At 9.0% G+C, this 19,226-nt stretch overlaps 1 protein-coding gene across 1 annotated transcript in view; it reads right to left on the bottom strand.

Annotated features, from left to right (window-relative positions):
- LOC145256126 (uncharacterized) overlaps positions 1-19,226 on the bottom strand; it is a 129,945-nt gene that overhangs the window by 20,764 nt on the left and 89,955 nt on the right. The window lies entirely within an intron of this gene.

The raw sequence follows: 19,226 nt of genomic DNA, 5'->3' as shown, positions 1-19,226 counted from the left end.
CCCCCTTGATGTTCAGTTTTCATTAAGGAGCAATCAATAAATGAAGTCTATATACATACGTGCGCGAGCTGCTTATACGGGTTCTTTTTATGTTTTTCATCCACGTTTCTTTTCATCTTCGCGACATTTACTGTGCGACCGTGAGAGTCACATGGCTGTCGATTTAAGTAGGACAGATAAAACTTCTCACGCAGGAACAAAACAGTGGATATGTATGGTGAGATTCAACAAGGTTTTATTGGAGAGACTGGATTAAGGCGGGAGAGACTAAAGTTATTTTCTAGTTATTTACTTCTGAATTTCCTAACATTCTAACCAAGAAATGAGCGACGCAGACGGACAGACATCGGTAGCATTTGCTTTAGATTATTCTTCATTATTAAGCTGTAGAACTGAACCACTGGAAAACGTAACCTCATGTCATTCTTCAACTCCTGTTTAAGAAATTAGTGACGCACAAACTGACAAACATCGAAATAACATTCGCTAAGATTACATTGTGCAACACTCAAAAAAGTAAAGAACATCCGCGGCCATTTTTATTTGAACAATGGCATGGAAAAGTCATTTCTGGCCTTTATTTTTTCAAATCAGGTACAGATTTTTGCAAAATTGTAACCTTCGTGAATTTTGTGGAGAATCTTAGTGATGCGATTGATGAACATAGTGAAACATTCCCTCAGAATATTTCTGTGATGGAGAAACGTTGTAAAGGAAGATACAACCATGGCATATTGGAAGACTACTGCTGGAAGATTATAAAAGGAGCATAACACTTAACAGAAGACCGTTAAGAGGTCAAATATTGTTAAAACTGACATTACCGCTGTTTTCTATTCTAACCAAACATAAAAAAAACGGCGCATAATCTAGACAATGATGGCGCGAAAAAGTATATTATTTATCATATTTATTATTTATTATATTTATTATTTATCATATTTATTATTTATTATATTTATTATTTATTATATTTATTATTTATTATATTTATTATTTATTATATTTATTATTTATCATATTTATTATTTATTATATTTATTATTTATCATATTTATTATTTATTATATTTATTATTTATTATATTTATTATTTATTATATTTATTATTTATTATATTTATTATTTATTATATTTATTATTTATTATATTTATTATTTATCATATTTATTATTTATTATATTTATTATTTATTATATTTATTATTTATCATATTTATTATTTATTATTTTTATTATATTATATTTATTATTTATTATATTTATTATTTATCATATTTATTATTTATTATATTTATTATTTATTATATTTATTATTTATTATATTTATTATTTATTATATTTATTATTTATCATATTTATTATTTATTATATTTATTATTTATTATATTTATTATTTATCATATTTATTATTTATTATATTTATTATTTATCATATTTATTATTTATTATATTTATTATTTATTATATTTATTATTTATTATATTTATTATTTATTATATTTATTATTTATTATATTTATTATTTATTATATTTATTATTTATTATATTTATTATTTATTATATTTATTATTTATCATATTTATTATTTATTATATTTATTATTTATTATATTTATTATTTATCATATTTATTATTTATTATATTTATTATTTATTATATTTATTATTTATCATATTTATTATTTATTATATTTATTATTTATCATATTTATTATTTATTATATTTATTATTTATCATATTTATTATTTATTATATTTATTATTTATTATATTTATTATTTATTATATTTATTATTTATTATATTTATTATTTATCATATTTATTATTTATTATATTTATTATTTATTATATTTATTATTTATTATATTTATTATTTATTATATTTATTATTTATCATATTTATTATTTATTATATTTATTATTTATTATATTTATTATTTATCATATTTATAATTTATTATTTTTATTATTTATCATATTTATTATTTATTATATTTATTATTTATTATATTTATTATTTATTATATTTATTATTTATTATATTTATTATTTATTATATTTATTATTTATTATATTTATTATTTATCATATTTATTATTTATTATATTTATTATTTATCATATTTATTATTTATTATATTTATTATTTATTATATTTATTATTTATTATATTTATTATTTATTATATTTATTATTTATCATATTTATTATTTATTATATTTATTATTTATTATATTTATTATTTATTATATTTATTATTTATCATATTTATTATTTATTATATTTATTATTTATTATATTTATTATTTATTATATTTATTATTTATTATATTTATTATTTATCATATTTATTATTTATTATATTTATTATTTATTATATTTATTATTTATTATATTTATTATTTATTATATTTATTATTTATTATATTTATTATTTATTATATTTATTATTTATTATATTTATTATTTATCATATTTATTATTTATTATATTTATTATTTATTATATTTATTATTTATCATATTTATTATTTATTATATTTATTATTTATTATATTTATTATTTATTATATTTATTATTTATCATATTTATTATTTATTATATTTATTATTTATTATATTTATTATTTATTATATTTATTATTTATCATATTTATTATTTATTATATTTATTATTTATTATATTTATTATTTATTATATTTATTATTTATCATATTTATTATTTATTATATTTATTATTTATTATATTTATTATTTATTATATTTATTATTTATCATATTTATTATTTATTATATTTATTATTTATTATATTTATTATTTATTATATTTATTATTTATTATATTTATTATTTATTATATTTATTATTTATTATATTTATTATTTATCATATTTATTATTTATTATATTTATTATTTATTATATTTATTATTTATTATATTTATTATTTATTATATTTATTATTTATTATATTTATTATTTATCATATTTATTATTTATTATATTTATTATTTATTATATTTATTATTTATTATATTTATTATTTATTATATTTATTATTTATTATATTTATTATTTATCATATTTATAATTTATTATATTTATTATTTATTATATTTATTATTTATTATATTTATTATTTATTATATTTATTATTTATTATATTTATTATTTATTATATTTATTATTTATCATATTTATTATTTATTATATTTATTATTTATTATATTTATTATTTATTATATTTATTATTTATTATATTTATTATTTATCATATTTATTATTTATTATATTAATTATTTATTATATTTATTATTTATTATATTTATTATTTATTATATTTATTATTTATCATATTTATTATTTATTATATTTATTATTTATTATATTTATTATTTATTATATTTATTATTTATCATATTTATTATTTATTATATTTATTATTTATTATATTTATTATTTATTATATTTATTATTTATTATATTTATTATTTATCATATTTATTATTTATTATATTTATTATTTATTATATTTATTATTTATTATATTTATTATTTATTATATTTATTATTTATTATATTTATTATTTATTATATTTATTATTTATTATATTTATTATTTATCATATTTATTATTTATTATATTTATTATTTATCATATTTATTATTTATTATATTTATTATTTATTATATTTATTATTTATTATATTTATTATTTATCATATTTATTATTTATTATATTTATTATTTATTATATTTATTATTTATTATATTTATTATTTATTATATTTATTATTTATTATATTTATTATTTATTATATTTATTATTTATTATATTTATTATTTATTATATTTATTATTTATTATATTTATTATTTATCATATTTATTATTTATCATATTTATTATTTATTATATTTATTATTTATCATATTTATTATTTATCATATTTATTATTTATTATATTTATTATTTATAGTATTTATTATTTATCGTATATAATATTTATCATATTTATTATTTATCGTATTTAATATTTATCATATTTTTTATTTATCTTATTTTTTATTTATAATATTTATTATTTATTATATTTATTATTTATCATATTTTTATTGATCATATTTTTTATTTTTCATATTTATTATTAATCATATTTATTATTAATCATATTTTTTATTAATCATATTTTTTATTAATCATATTTTTTATTTACCATATTTTTTATTTACCATATTTATTAATTATCATATTTATTATTTATCATATTTATTATTTATGATATTTAATATTTATCATATTTATTATTTATCATATTTATTATTTATCATAATTATTATTTATCATATTATTTATCATATTTATTATTTATCATGATGATTCTTTATCATAATTATTATTTATCATATTTATTATTTATCATAACTATTATTTATCATATTTATTATTTATCAAATTTATTATTTATCATATTTGTTATTTATCATATTTATAATTTATCATAATTATTATTTATCATATTTATTATTTATCATATTTATTATTTATCATATTTATTATTTATCATATTTAATAATATATTTATTATTTATCATATTTATTATTTATCATATTTACTATTTATCATATTTATTATTTATCATATTTATTATTTATCATATTTATTATTTATCCTAATTATTATTTATCATATTTATTATTTATCATAATCATTATTTATCATATTTATTATTTATCATAATTATTATTTATCATATTTATTCTTTATCATAATTATTATTTATCATATTTATTATTTATCATAATTATTATTTATCATAATTATTATTTATCATATTTATTATTTATCATATTTAATATTTATCATATTAATTATTTATCATATTCATTATTTATCATATTCATTATTTATAATATTCATTATTTATCATATTTATTATTTATCATAATTATTATTTATCATAATTATTATTTATCATAATTATTATTTATCATAAATATTATTTATCATATTTATTATTTATCATAATCATTATTTATCATATTTATTATTTATCATAATTATTATTTATCATATTTATTATTTATCACAATTATTATTTATCATATTTATTATTTATAATATTTAATATTTATCATATTTATTATTTATCATATTCATTATTTATCATATTCATTATTTATCATATTCATTATTTATCATATTTATTATTTATCATATTTATTATTTATCATAATTATTATTTATAATATTTATGATTTATCATAATTATTATTTATCATATTTATTATTTATCATATTTATTATTTATAATATTTATTATTTATCATAATTATTCTTTATCATATTTATTATTTATCATAATTATTCTTTATAATAATTATTATTTAGCATAATTATTCTTTATCATATTTATTATTTATCATATTTATTATTTATCATATTCATTATTTATCATAATTATTCTTTATCATATTTATTATTTATCATATTTATTATTTATCATAATTATTCTTTATCATATTTATTATTTATCATATTTATTATTTATCGTATTTATTATTTATCATAATTATTATTTATCATATTTATTATTTATCATAATTATTCTTTATCATATTTATTATTTATCATATGTATTATTTATCATATTTATTCTTTATCATAATTATTATTTATCATATGTATTATTTATCATAATTATTATTTATCATAATCATTATTTATCATATTTATTATTTATCATATTTATTATTTATCATATGTATTATTTATCATATTTATTATTTATCATATTTATTATGTATCATATTTATCATTTATCATAATTATTATTTATCATATTTATTATGTATCATATTTTTTATTTATCATATTTATAATTTATCATAATTATTATTTATACTATTTATTATTTATCATATTTATTATTTATCATAATTATTATTTATCATATTTATTATTTATCATAATTATTATTTATCATAATTATTATTTATCATATTATTTATCATATCTATTATTTATCATATTTAATGTTTATCATATTTATTATTTATCATAATTATTATTTATCATATTTTTTATTTATCATATTTATTATTTATCATAATTATTATTTATCATATTTATTATTTATCATATTTATTATTTATCATAATTATTATTTATCATAATTATTATTTATCATAATTATTATTTATCATATTTATTATTTATCATATTATTTATCATATTTATAATTTATCATATTTATTATTTATCATATTTATTATTTATCATAATTATTATTTATCATATTGATTATTTATCATATTTATTATTTATCATATTTATTCTTTATCATAATTATTATTTATCATATTTATTATTTATCATAATTATTGTTTATCATATTTATTATTTATCATATTTAATATTTATCATCTTTATTATTTATCATATTCATTATTTATCATATTCATTATTTATCATATTCCTTATTTATCATATTTATTATTTATCATATTTATTATTTATCATAATTATTATTTATCATATTTATTATTTATCATATTTATTATTTATCACATTTATTATTTATCATAATTATTATTTATCATAATTATTATTTATCATATTCATTATTTATCATAATTATTCTTTATCATAATTATTATTTATCATATTTATTATTTATCATATTTATTATTTATCATATGTATTATTTATCATATGTATTATTTATCATATTTATTATTTATCATATTTATTATTTATCATAATTATTCTTTATCATAATTATTATTTATCATAATTATTATTTATCATATTCATTATTTATCAGAATTATTCTTTATCATAATTATTATTTATCATATTTATTATTTATCATAATTATTATTTATCATATTTATTATTTATCATATTATTTATCATATTTATAATTTATCATATTTATTATTTATCATATTAATTATTTATCATAATTATTATTTATCATATTCATTATTTATCAAATTTATTATTTATAATATTTATTCTTTATCATATGTATTATTTATCATATTTATTATTTATCATAATTATTATTTATCATATTTATTATTTATCATATTTAATATTTATCATCTTTATTATTTATCATATTCATTATTTATCATATTCATTATTTATCATATTCCTTATTTATCATATTTATTATTTATCATATTTATTCTTTATCATAATTATTATTTATCATATTTATTATGTATCATATTTATTATTTATCATAATTATTATTTATCATAATTATTATTTATCATATTTATTATTTATCATAATTATTATTTATCATAATTATTATTTATAATATTATTCATCATATTTATTATGTATCATATTTATTATTTATCATATTTATTATTTATAAAAATTATTATTTATCATAATTATTATTTATCATATTTATTCTTTATCATATTTATTATTTATCATATTTATTATTTATCATATTTAATCTTTAGTCATAATGATTATTTATCATATGTATTATTTATCATAATTATTCTTTATCATAATCATTACTTATCATATTTATTATTTATCATAATAATTATTTATCATATGTATTATTTATCATATTTATTATTTATCATATTCATTATTTATCATAATCATTCTTTATCATAATTATTATTTATCATATTTATTATGTATCATATTTATTATTTATCATATTTATTATTTATCATAATCATTATTTATCATATTTATTATTTATCATAATGATTATTTATCATAATTATTATTTATCATATTATTCATCATATTTATTATGTATCATATTTATTATTTATCATATTTATTATTTATCATAATTATTATTTATCATATTTATTATTTATCATATTTATTATTTATCATATTTATTATTTATCATATTTATTATTTATCATAATTATTATTTATCATATTTATTATTTATCATAAGTATTATTTATCATATTTATTCTTTATCATATTTAATATTTATCATATTTATTATTTATCATATTCATTATTTATCATATTCATTATTATTCATATTAATTATTTATCATATTTATTATTTATCATATTTATTATTTATCATAGTTATTATTGATCATATTTATTATTTATCATATTTATTATTTATCATATTTATTACTTATCATAATCATTATTTATCATATTTATTATTTATCATATTTATTATTTATCATATTTATTATTTATCATATTTATTATTTATCATAATTATTATTTATCATGATTATTATTTATCATATTCATTATTTATCACAATTATTCTTTATCATAATTATTATTTATTATATTTATTATTTATCATATTTATTATTTATCATATGTATTATTTATCATATTTATTATTTATCATATTTATTATTTATCATATTTATTATGTATCATAATTATTCTTTATCATATTTATTATTTATCATAATTATTATTTATCATATTTATTTTTTATCATATTTATTATTTATCATATGTATTATTTATCATATTTATTATTTATCATATTTATTATTTATCATAATTATTATTTATCATATTTATTATTTATCATAATTATTCTTTATCATATTTATTATTTATCATATTTATTATTTATCATAATTATTCTTTATCATAATTATTATTTATCATAATTATTCTTTATCATATTTATTATTTATCATATTTAATATTTATCATAATTATCATTTATCATATTTATTATTTATCATATTAATTATTTATCATAATTATTATTTATCATATTTATTATTTATCATATTTATTATTTATCATATTTATTATGTATCATAATTATTCTTTATCATAATTATTATTTATCATATTTATTATTTATCATATTTATTATTTATCATATTTATTATTTATCATATTTATTATTTATCATAATTATTCTTTATCATAATTATTATTTATCATAATTATTATTTATCATATTTATTATTTATCATATTTATTATTTATCATATTAATTATTTATCGTATTTATTATTTATCATATTTATTATTTATCATAATTATTATTTATCATATTTATTATTTATCATATTTATTATTTATCATATTTATTATTTATCATATTTATGATTTATCATAATTATTATTTATCATATTTATTATTTATCATAATTATTATTTATCATATTTAATATTTATCATATTTATTATTTATCATTATTATTCTTTATCATACTTATTATTTATCATATTTATTCTTTATCATATTTATTATTTATCATATTTATTATTTATCATAATTATTATTTATCATATCTATTATTTCTCATGATTATTCTTTATCATATTTATTATTTATCATATTTATTATTTATCATAATTATCATTTATCATATTTATTATTTATCATATTAATTATTTATCATAATTATTATTTATCATATTTATTATTTATCATATTTATTATTTATCATATTTATTATGTATCATAATAATTCTTTATCATAATTATTATTTATCATATTTATTATTTATCATATTTATTATTTATCATAATTATTATTTATCATATTTATTATTTATCATATGTATTATTTATAATATTTATTATTTATCATATTTATTATTTATCATATTTATTTTTTATCATATTTATTATTTATCATAATTATTATTTATCATATTTATTATTTATCATATTTATTATTTATCATATTTATTATTTATCATATTTATTATTTATCATATGTATTATTTATCATATTTATTATTTATCATATTTATTATTTATCATATTTATTATTTATCATATTTATTATTTGTCATATTTATTATTTATCATATTTGTTATTTATCATATTTATTATTTATCATAATTATTATTTATCATATTTATTATTTATCATATTTATTATTTATCATATTTATTATTTATCATAATAATTATTTATCATATTTATTATTTATCATAATAATTATTTATCACAATTATTATTTATCATATTTATTATTTATCATATTTATTATTTATCATAATTATTATTTATCATAATTATTAATTATCATATTTAGTATTTATCATAATTATTATTTATCATAATTATTATTTATCATGTTTATTATTATCATATTTATTATTATCATATTTATTAGATATCATATTTATTAGATATAATATTTATTATTTATCATATTTATTATTTATCATAATTATTATTTATCATAATTATTATTTATCACTATTAGTATTTATCATAATTATTATTTATCATATTTATTATTTATCATAATGATTATTTATCATATTTATTATTTATCATAATTATTATTTATCATAATTATTATTTATCATAATTATTATTAATCATAATTATTATTTATCATATTTATTATTTATCATAATTCTTATTTATCATATTTATTATTTATCATAATTATTATTTATCATATTTATTATTTATCATAATTATTATTTATCATATTTATTATTTATCATAATTATTATTTATCATATTTATTATTTATCATAATTATTATTTATCATAATTATTATTTATCAAAATTATTATTTATCATAATTATTATTTATCATAATTATTATTTATCATATTTATTATTTATCATATTTATTATTTATCATATTTATTATTTGTCATAATTATTATTTATCATATTTATTATTTATCATATTTATTATTTATCATATTTATTATTTATCATAATTATTCTTTATCATATTTATTATTTATCATAATTATTATTTATCATATTTATTATTTATCATATTTATTATTTATCATAATTATTCTTTATCATATTTAATATTTATCATATTTATTATTTATCATTATTATTCTTTATCATACTTATTATTTATCATATTTATTCTTTATCATATTTATTATTTATCATATTTATTATTTATCATAATTATTATTTATCATATTTATTATTTCTCATAATTATTCTTTATCATATTTATTATTTATCATATTTATTATTTATCATATTTATTATTTATCATATTTATTATTTATCATGATTATGAGTATGTATCATGATTATTATTTATCATATTTATTATTTATCATAATTATTATTTATCATATTTATTATTTATCATATGTAATGTTTATTATATTTATTATTTATCATTTTTATTAGTTATCATATTTATTATTTATCATATTTATTATTTATCATAATTATTATTTATCATATTTAGTATTTATCATAATTATTATTTATCATAATTATTATTTATCATGTTTATTATTATCATATTTATTATTATCATATTTATTAGATATCATATTTATTAGATATCATATTTATTATTTATCATATTTATTATTTATCATAATTATTATTTATCATAATTATTATTTATCATAATTAGTATTTATCATAATTATTATTTATCATATTTATTATTTATCATAATTAATGTTTATCATATTTATTATTTATCATATTTATTACTTATCATATTTAATATTTATCATAATTATTATTTATCATAATTATTATGTATCATATTTATTATTTATCATAATTATTATTTATCATATTTATTATTTATCATAATTATTATTTATCATAATTATTATTTATCATAATTATTATTTATCATAATTATTATTAATCATATTTATTATTTATCATAATTATTATTTATCATATTTATTATTTATCATAATTATTATTTATCATATTTATTATTTATCATATTTATTATTTATCATATTTATTATTTATCATATTTATGATTTATCATAATTATTATTTATCATATTTATTATTTATCATAATTATTCTTTATCATATTTAATATTTATCATATTTATTATTTATCATTATTTTTCTTTATCATACTTATTATTTATCATATTTATTCTTTATCATATTTATTATTTATCATATTTATTATTTATCATAATTATTATTTATCATATCTATTATTTCTCATGATTATTCTTTATCATATTTATTATTTATCATATTTATTATTTATCATAATTATCATTTATCATATTTATTATTTATCATATTAATTATTTATCATATTTATTATTTATCATATTTATTATTTATCATATTTATTATGTATCATAATTATTCTTTATCATAATTATTATTTATCATATTTATTATTTATCATATTTATTATTTATCATAATTATTATTTATCATATTTATTATTTATCATATGTATTATTTATAATATTTATTATTTATCATATTTATTATTTATCATATTTATTATTTATCATATTTATTATTTATCATAATTATTATTTATCATATTTATTATTTATCATATTTATTATTTATCATATTTATTATTTATCATATGTATTATTTATCATATTTATTATTTATCATATTTATTATTTATCATATTTATTATTAATCATATTTATTATTTGTCATATTTATTATTTATCATATTTGTTATTTATCATATTTATTATTTATCATAATCATTATTTATCATATTTATTATTTATCATATTTATTATTTATCATATTTATTATTTATCATATTTATTATTTATCATAATTATTATTTATCATATTTATTATTTATCATAATAATTATTTATCACAATTATTATTTATCATATTTATTATTTATCATATTTATTATTTATCATAATTATTATTTATCATAATTATTATTATCATATTTAGTATTTATCATAATTATTATTTATCATAATTATTATTTATCATGTTTATTATTATCATATTTATTATTATCATATTTATTAGATATCATATTTATTAGATATCATATTTATTATTTATCATATTTATTATTTATCATAATTATTATTTATCATAATTATTATTTATCATAATTAGTATTTATCATAATTATTATTTATCATATTTATTATTTATCATAATTATTATTTATCATATTTATTATTTATCATAATTATTATTTATCATAATTATTATTTATCATAATTATTATTAATCATAAATATTATTTATCATATTTATTATTTATCATAATTCTTATTTATCATATTTATTATTTATCATAATTATTATTTATCATATTTATTATTTATCATAATTATTATTTATCATATTTATTATTTATCATAATTATTATTTATCATATTTATTATTTATCATAATTATTATTTATCATAATTATTATTTATCAAAATTATTATTTATCATAATTATTATTTATCATAATTATTATTTATCATATTTATTATTTATCATAATTATTATTTATCATATTTATTATTTGTCATAATTATTATTTATCATATTTATTATTTATCATATTTATTATTTATCATATTTATTATTTATCATAATTATTCTTTATCATATTTATTATTTATCATAATTATTATTTATCATATTTATTATTTATCATATTTATTATTTATCATAATTATTCTTTATCATATTTAATATTTATCATATTTTTTCTTTATCATTATTATTCTTTATCATACTTATTATTTATCATATTTATTCTTTATCATATTTATTATTTATCATATTTATTATTTATCATAATTATTATTTATCATATTTATTATTTCTCATAATTATTCTTTATCATATTTATTATTTATCATATTTATTATTTATCATATTTATTATTTATCATATTTATTATTTATCATGATTATGAGTATGTATCATGATTATTATTTATCATATTTATTATTTATCATAATTATTATTTATCATATTTATTATTTATCATATGTAATGTTTATTATATTTATTATTTATCATATTTATTATTTATCATATTTATTATTTATCATATTTATTATTTATCATAATTATTATTTATCATATTTAGTATTTATCATAATTATTATTTATCATAATTATTATTTATCATGTTTATTATTATCATATTTATTATTATCATATTTATTAGATATCATATTTATTAGATATCATATTTATTATTTATCATATTTATTATTTATCATAATTATTATTTATCATAATTATTATTTATCATAATTAGTATTTATCATAATTATTATTTATCATATTTATTATTTATCATAATTAATGTTTATCATATTTATTATTTATCATATTTATTACTTATCATATTTAATATTTATCATAATTATTATTTATCATAATTATTATGTATCATATTTATTATTTATCATAATTATTATTTATCATATTTATTATTTATCATAATTATTATTTATCATAATTATTATTTATCATAATTATTATTTATCATATTTATTATTTATCATATTTATGATTTATCATAATTATTATTTATCATATTTATTATTTATCATAATTATTCTTTATCATATTTAATATTTATCATATTTATTATTTATCATTATTTTTCTTTATCATACTTATTATTTATCATATTTATTCTTTATCATATTTATTATTTATCATATTTATTATTTATCATAATTATTATTTATCATATCTATTATTTCTCATGATTATTCTTTATCATATTTATTATTTATCATATTTATTATTTATCATAATTATCATTTATCATATTTATTATTTATCATATTAATTATTTATCATAATTATTATTTATCATATTTATTATTTATCATATTTATTATTTATCATATTTATTATGTATCATAATTATTCTTTATCATAATTATTATTTATCATATTTATTATTTATCATATTTATTATTTATCATAATTATTATTTATCATATTTATTATTTATCATATGTATTATTTATAATATTTATTATTTATCATATTTATTATTTATCATATTTATTATTTATCATATTTATTATTTATCATAATTATTATTTATCATATTTATTATTTATCATATTTATTATTTATCATATTTATTATTTATCATATGTATTATTTATCATATTTATTATTTATCATATTTATTATTTATCATATTTATTATTTATCATATTTATTATTTGTCATATTTATTATTTATCATATTTGTTATTTATCATATTTATTATTTATCATAATCATTATTTATCATATTTATTATTTATCATATTTATTATTTATCATATTTATTATTTATCATATTTATTATTTATCATAATTATTATTTATCATATTTATTATTTATCATAATAATTATTTATCACAATTATTATTTATCATATTTATTATTTATCATATTTATTATTTATCATAATTATTATTTATCATAATTATTATTATCATATTTAGTATTTATCATAATTATTATTTATCATAATTATTATTTATCATGTTTATTATTATCATATTTATTATTATCATATTTATTAGATATCATATTTATTAGATATCATATTTATTATTTATCATATTTATTATTTATCATAATTATTATTTATCATAATTATTATTTATCATAATTAGTATTTATCATAATTATTATTTATCATATTTATTATTTATCATAATTATTATTTATCATATTTATTATTTATCATAATTATTATTTATCATAATTATTATTTATCATAATTATTATTAATCATAAATATTATTTATCATATTTATTATTTATCATAATTCTTATTTATCATATTTATTATTTATCATAATTATTATTTATAATATTTATTATTTATCATAATTATTATTTATCATATTTATTATTTATCATAATTATTATTTATCATATTTATTATTTATCATAATTATTATTTATCATAATTATTATTTATCAAAATTATTATTTATCATAATTATTATTTATCATAATTATTATTTATCATATTTATTATTTATCATAATTATTATTTATCATATTTATTATTTGTCATAATTATTATTTATCATATTTATTATTTATCATATTTATTATTTATCATATTTATTATTTATCATAATTATTCTTTATCATATTTATTATTTATCATAATTATTATTTATCATATTTATTATTTATCATATTTATTATTTATCATAATTATTCTTTATCATATTTAATATTTATCATATTTTTTATTTATCATTATTATTCTTTATCATACTTATTATTTATCATATTTATTCTTTATCATATTTATTATTTATCATATTTATTATTTATCATAATTATTATTTATCATATTTATTATTTCTCATAATTATTCTTTATCATATTTATTATTTATCATATTTATTATTTATCATATTTATTATTTATCATATTTATTATTTATCATGATTATGAGTATGTATCATGATTATTATTTATCATATTTATTATTTATCATAATTATTATTTATCATATTTATTATTTATCATATGTAATGTTTATAATATTTATTATTTATCATATTTATTATTTATTATATTTATTATTTATCATATTTATTATTTATCATAATTATTATTTATCATATTTAGTATTTATCATAATTATTATTTATCATAATTATTATTTATCATGTTTATTATTATCATATTTATTATTATCATATTTATTAGATATCATATTTATTAGATATCATATTTATTATTTATCATATTTATTATTTATCATAATTATAATTTATCATAATTATTATTTATCATAATTTGTATTTATCATAATTATTATTTATCATATTTATTATTTATCATAATTAATGTTTATCATATTTATTATTTATCATATTTATTACTTATCATATTTAATATTTATCATAATTATTATTTATCATAATTATTATGTATCATATTTATTATTTATCATAATTATTATTTATCATATTTATTATTTATCATAATTATTATTTATCATAATTATTATTTATCATAATTATTATTTATCATAATTATTATTTATCATATTTATTATTTATCATAATTATTATTTATCATATTTATTATTTATCATAATTATTATTTATCATATTTATTATTTATCATAATTATTATTTATCATATTTATTATTTATCATAATTATTATTTACCATATTTATTATTTATCATAATTATTATTTATCATAATTATTATTTATCATAATTATTATTTATCATAATTATTATTTATCATAATTATTATTTATCATAATTATTATTTATCATATTTATTATTTATCATAATTATTATTTATCATATTTATTTTTTATCATAATTATTATATATCATATTTATTATTTATCATATTTATTATTTATCATATTTATTATTTATCATAATTATTCTTTATCATATTTATTATTAATCATAATTATTATTTATCATATTTATTATTTATCATATTTATTATTTATCATATTTATTATTTATCATATTTATTATTTATCATATTTATTATTTATCATATTTATTATTTATCATAAGTATTTTTTATCATATTTATTATTATCATATTTATTATTATCATATTTATTATTTATCATAATTATTATTTATCATATTTATTATTTATCATAATTATTATTTATCATATTATTTATCATATTTATTATTTATCATATTTATTATTTATCATATTTATTATTTATCATAATTATTAATTATATTCATTTTATATCATATTTGATATTTATTATATCCAGTATTTAACATTTTTATTTGGTTCGAGCACCCTATATATGAAGTTTCTTGTCTGATTACTAGAAACTGACAGAGGAGTGTGGTTGGAAAAACTTTTTAAATTAATATTCATATGTATACATAAATATATATATATATATATATATATATATATATAATTATATCAAAGAGATTTGTGTTTAGTATAACAATTATAGCGTAAATAGTATAAATGATGTTGAATATTTACATAAATATAATTGCATTATAAATCATATAGAATATTTAGATAAATATAATTGCATTATAAATCATGTAGAATATTTACATAAATATAATTGCATTATAAATCATGTAGAATATTTACATAAATATAATTTCATTATAAATCATGTAGAATATTTACATAAATATAATTGCATTATAAATCATATAGAATATTTATATAAATATAATTGCATTATAAATCATGTAGAATATTTAGATAAATATAATTGCATTATAAATTATATAGAATATTCAGATAAATATAATTGCATTATAAATCATGTAGAATATTTACATAAATATAATTGCATTATAAATCATGTAGAATATTTACATAAATATAATTGCATTATAAATCATGTAGAATATTTACATAAATATAATTGCATTATAAATCATATAGAATATTTACATAAATATAATTGCATTATAAATCATATAGAATATTTATATAAATATAATTGCATTATAAATCATGTAGAATATTTACATAAATATAATTGCATTATAAATCATATAGAATATTTAGATAAATATAATTGCATTATAAATCATATAGAATATTTAGATAAATATAATTGCATTATAAATCATGTAGAATATTCAGATAAATATAATTGCATTATAAATCATATAAAATATTTACATAAATATAATTGCATTATAAATCATATAGAATATTTAGATAAATATAATTGCATTATAAATCATGTAGAATATTCAGATAAATATAATTGCATTATAAATCATGTAGAATATTTACATAAATATAATTGCATTATAAATCATATAGAATATTTACATAAATATAATTGCATTATAAATCATCTAGAATATTTAGATAAATATAATTGCATTATAAATCATGTAGAATATTTACATAAATATAATTGCATTATAAATCATGTAGAATATTTACATAAATATAACTGCATTATAAATCATATAGAATATTTATATAAATATAATTGCATTATAAATCATGTAGAATATTTACATAAATATATTTGCATTATAAATCATATAGAATATTTAGATAAATATAATTGCATTATAAATCATGTACAATATTTACATAAATATAATTGCATTATAAATCATATAGAATATTTACATAAATATAATTGCATTATAAATCATATAGAATATTTAGATAAATATAATTGCATTATAAATCATGTAGAATATTTACATAAATATAATTGCATTATAAATCATGTAGAATATTTACATAAATATAATTGCAGTATAAATCATATAGAATATTTAGATAAATATAATTGCATTATAAATCATGTAGAATATTTACATAAATATAATTGCATTATAAATCATGTAGAATATTTAATTAAATATAATTGCAGTATAAATCATATAGAATATTTACATAAATATAATTGCATTATAAATCATGTAGAATATTCAGATAAATATAATTGCATTATAAATCATGTAGAATATTTACATAAATATAATTGCATTATAAAT

Source organism: Euprymna scolopes, chromosome 32 (assembly GCF_053919585.1).
Source record: "Euprymna scolopes isolate OS-2025 chromosome 32, ASM5391958v1, whole genome shotgun sequence".
Lineage (NCBI taxonomy): Eukaryota > Metazoa > Mollusca > Cephalopoda > Sepiida > Sepiolidae > Euprymna > Euprymna scolopes.
This window is presented reverse-complemented; position numbering and strand designations above follow the sequence as displayed.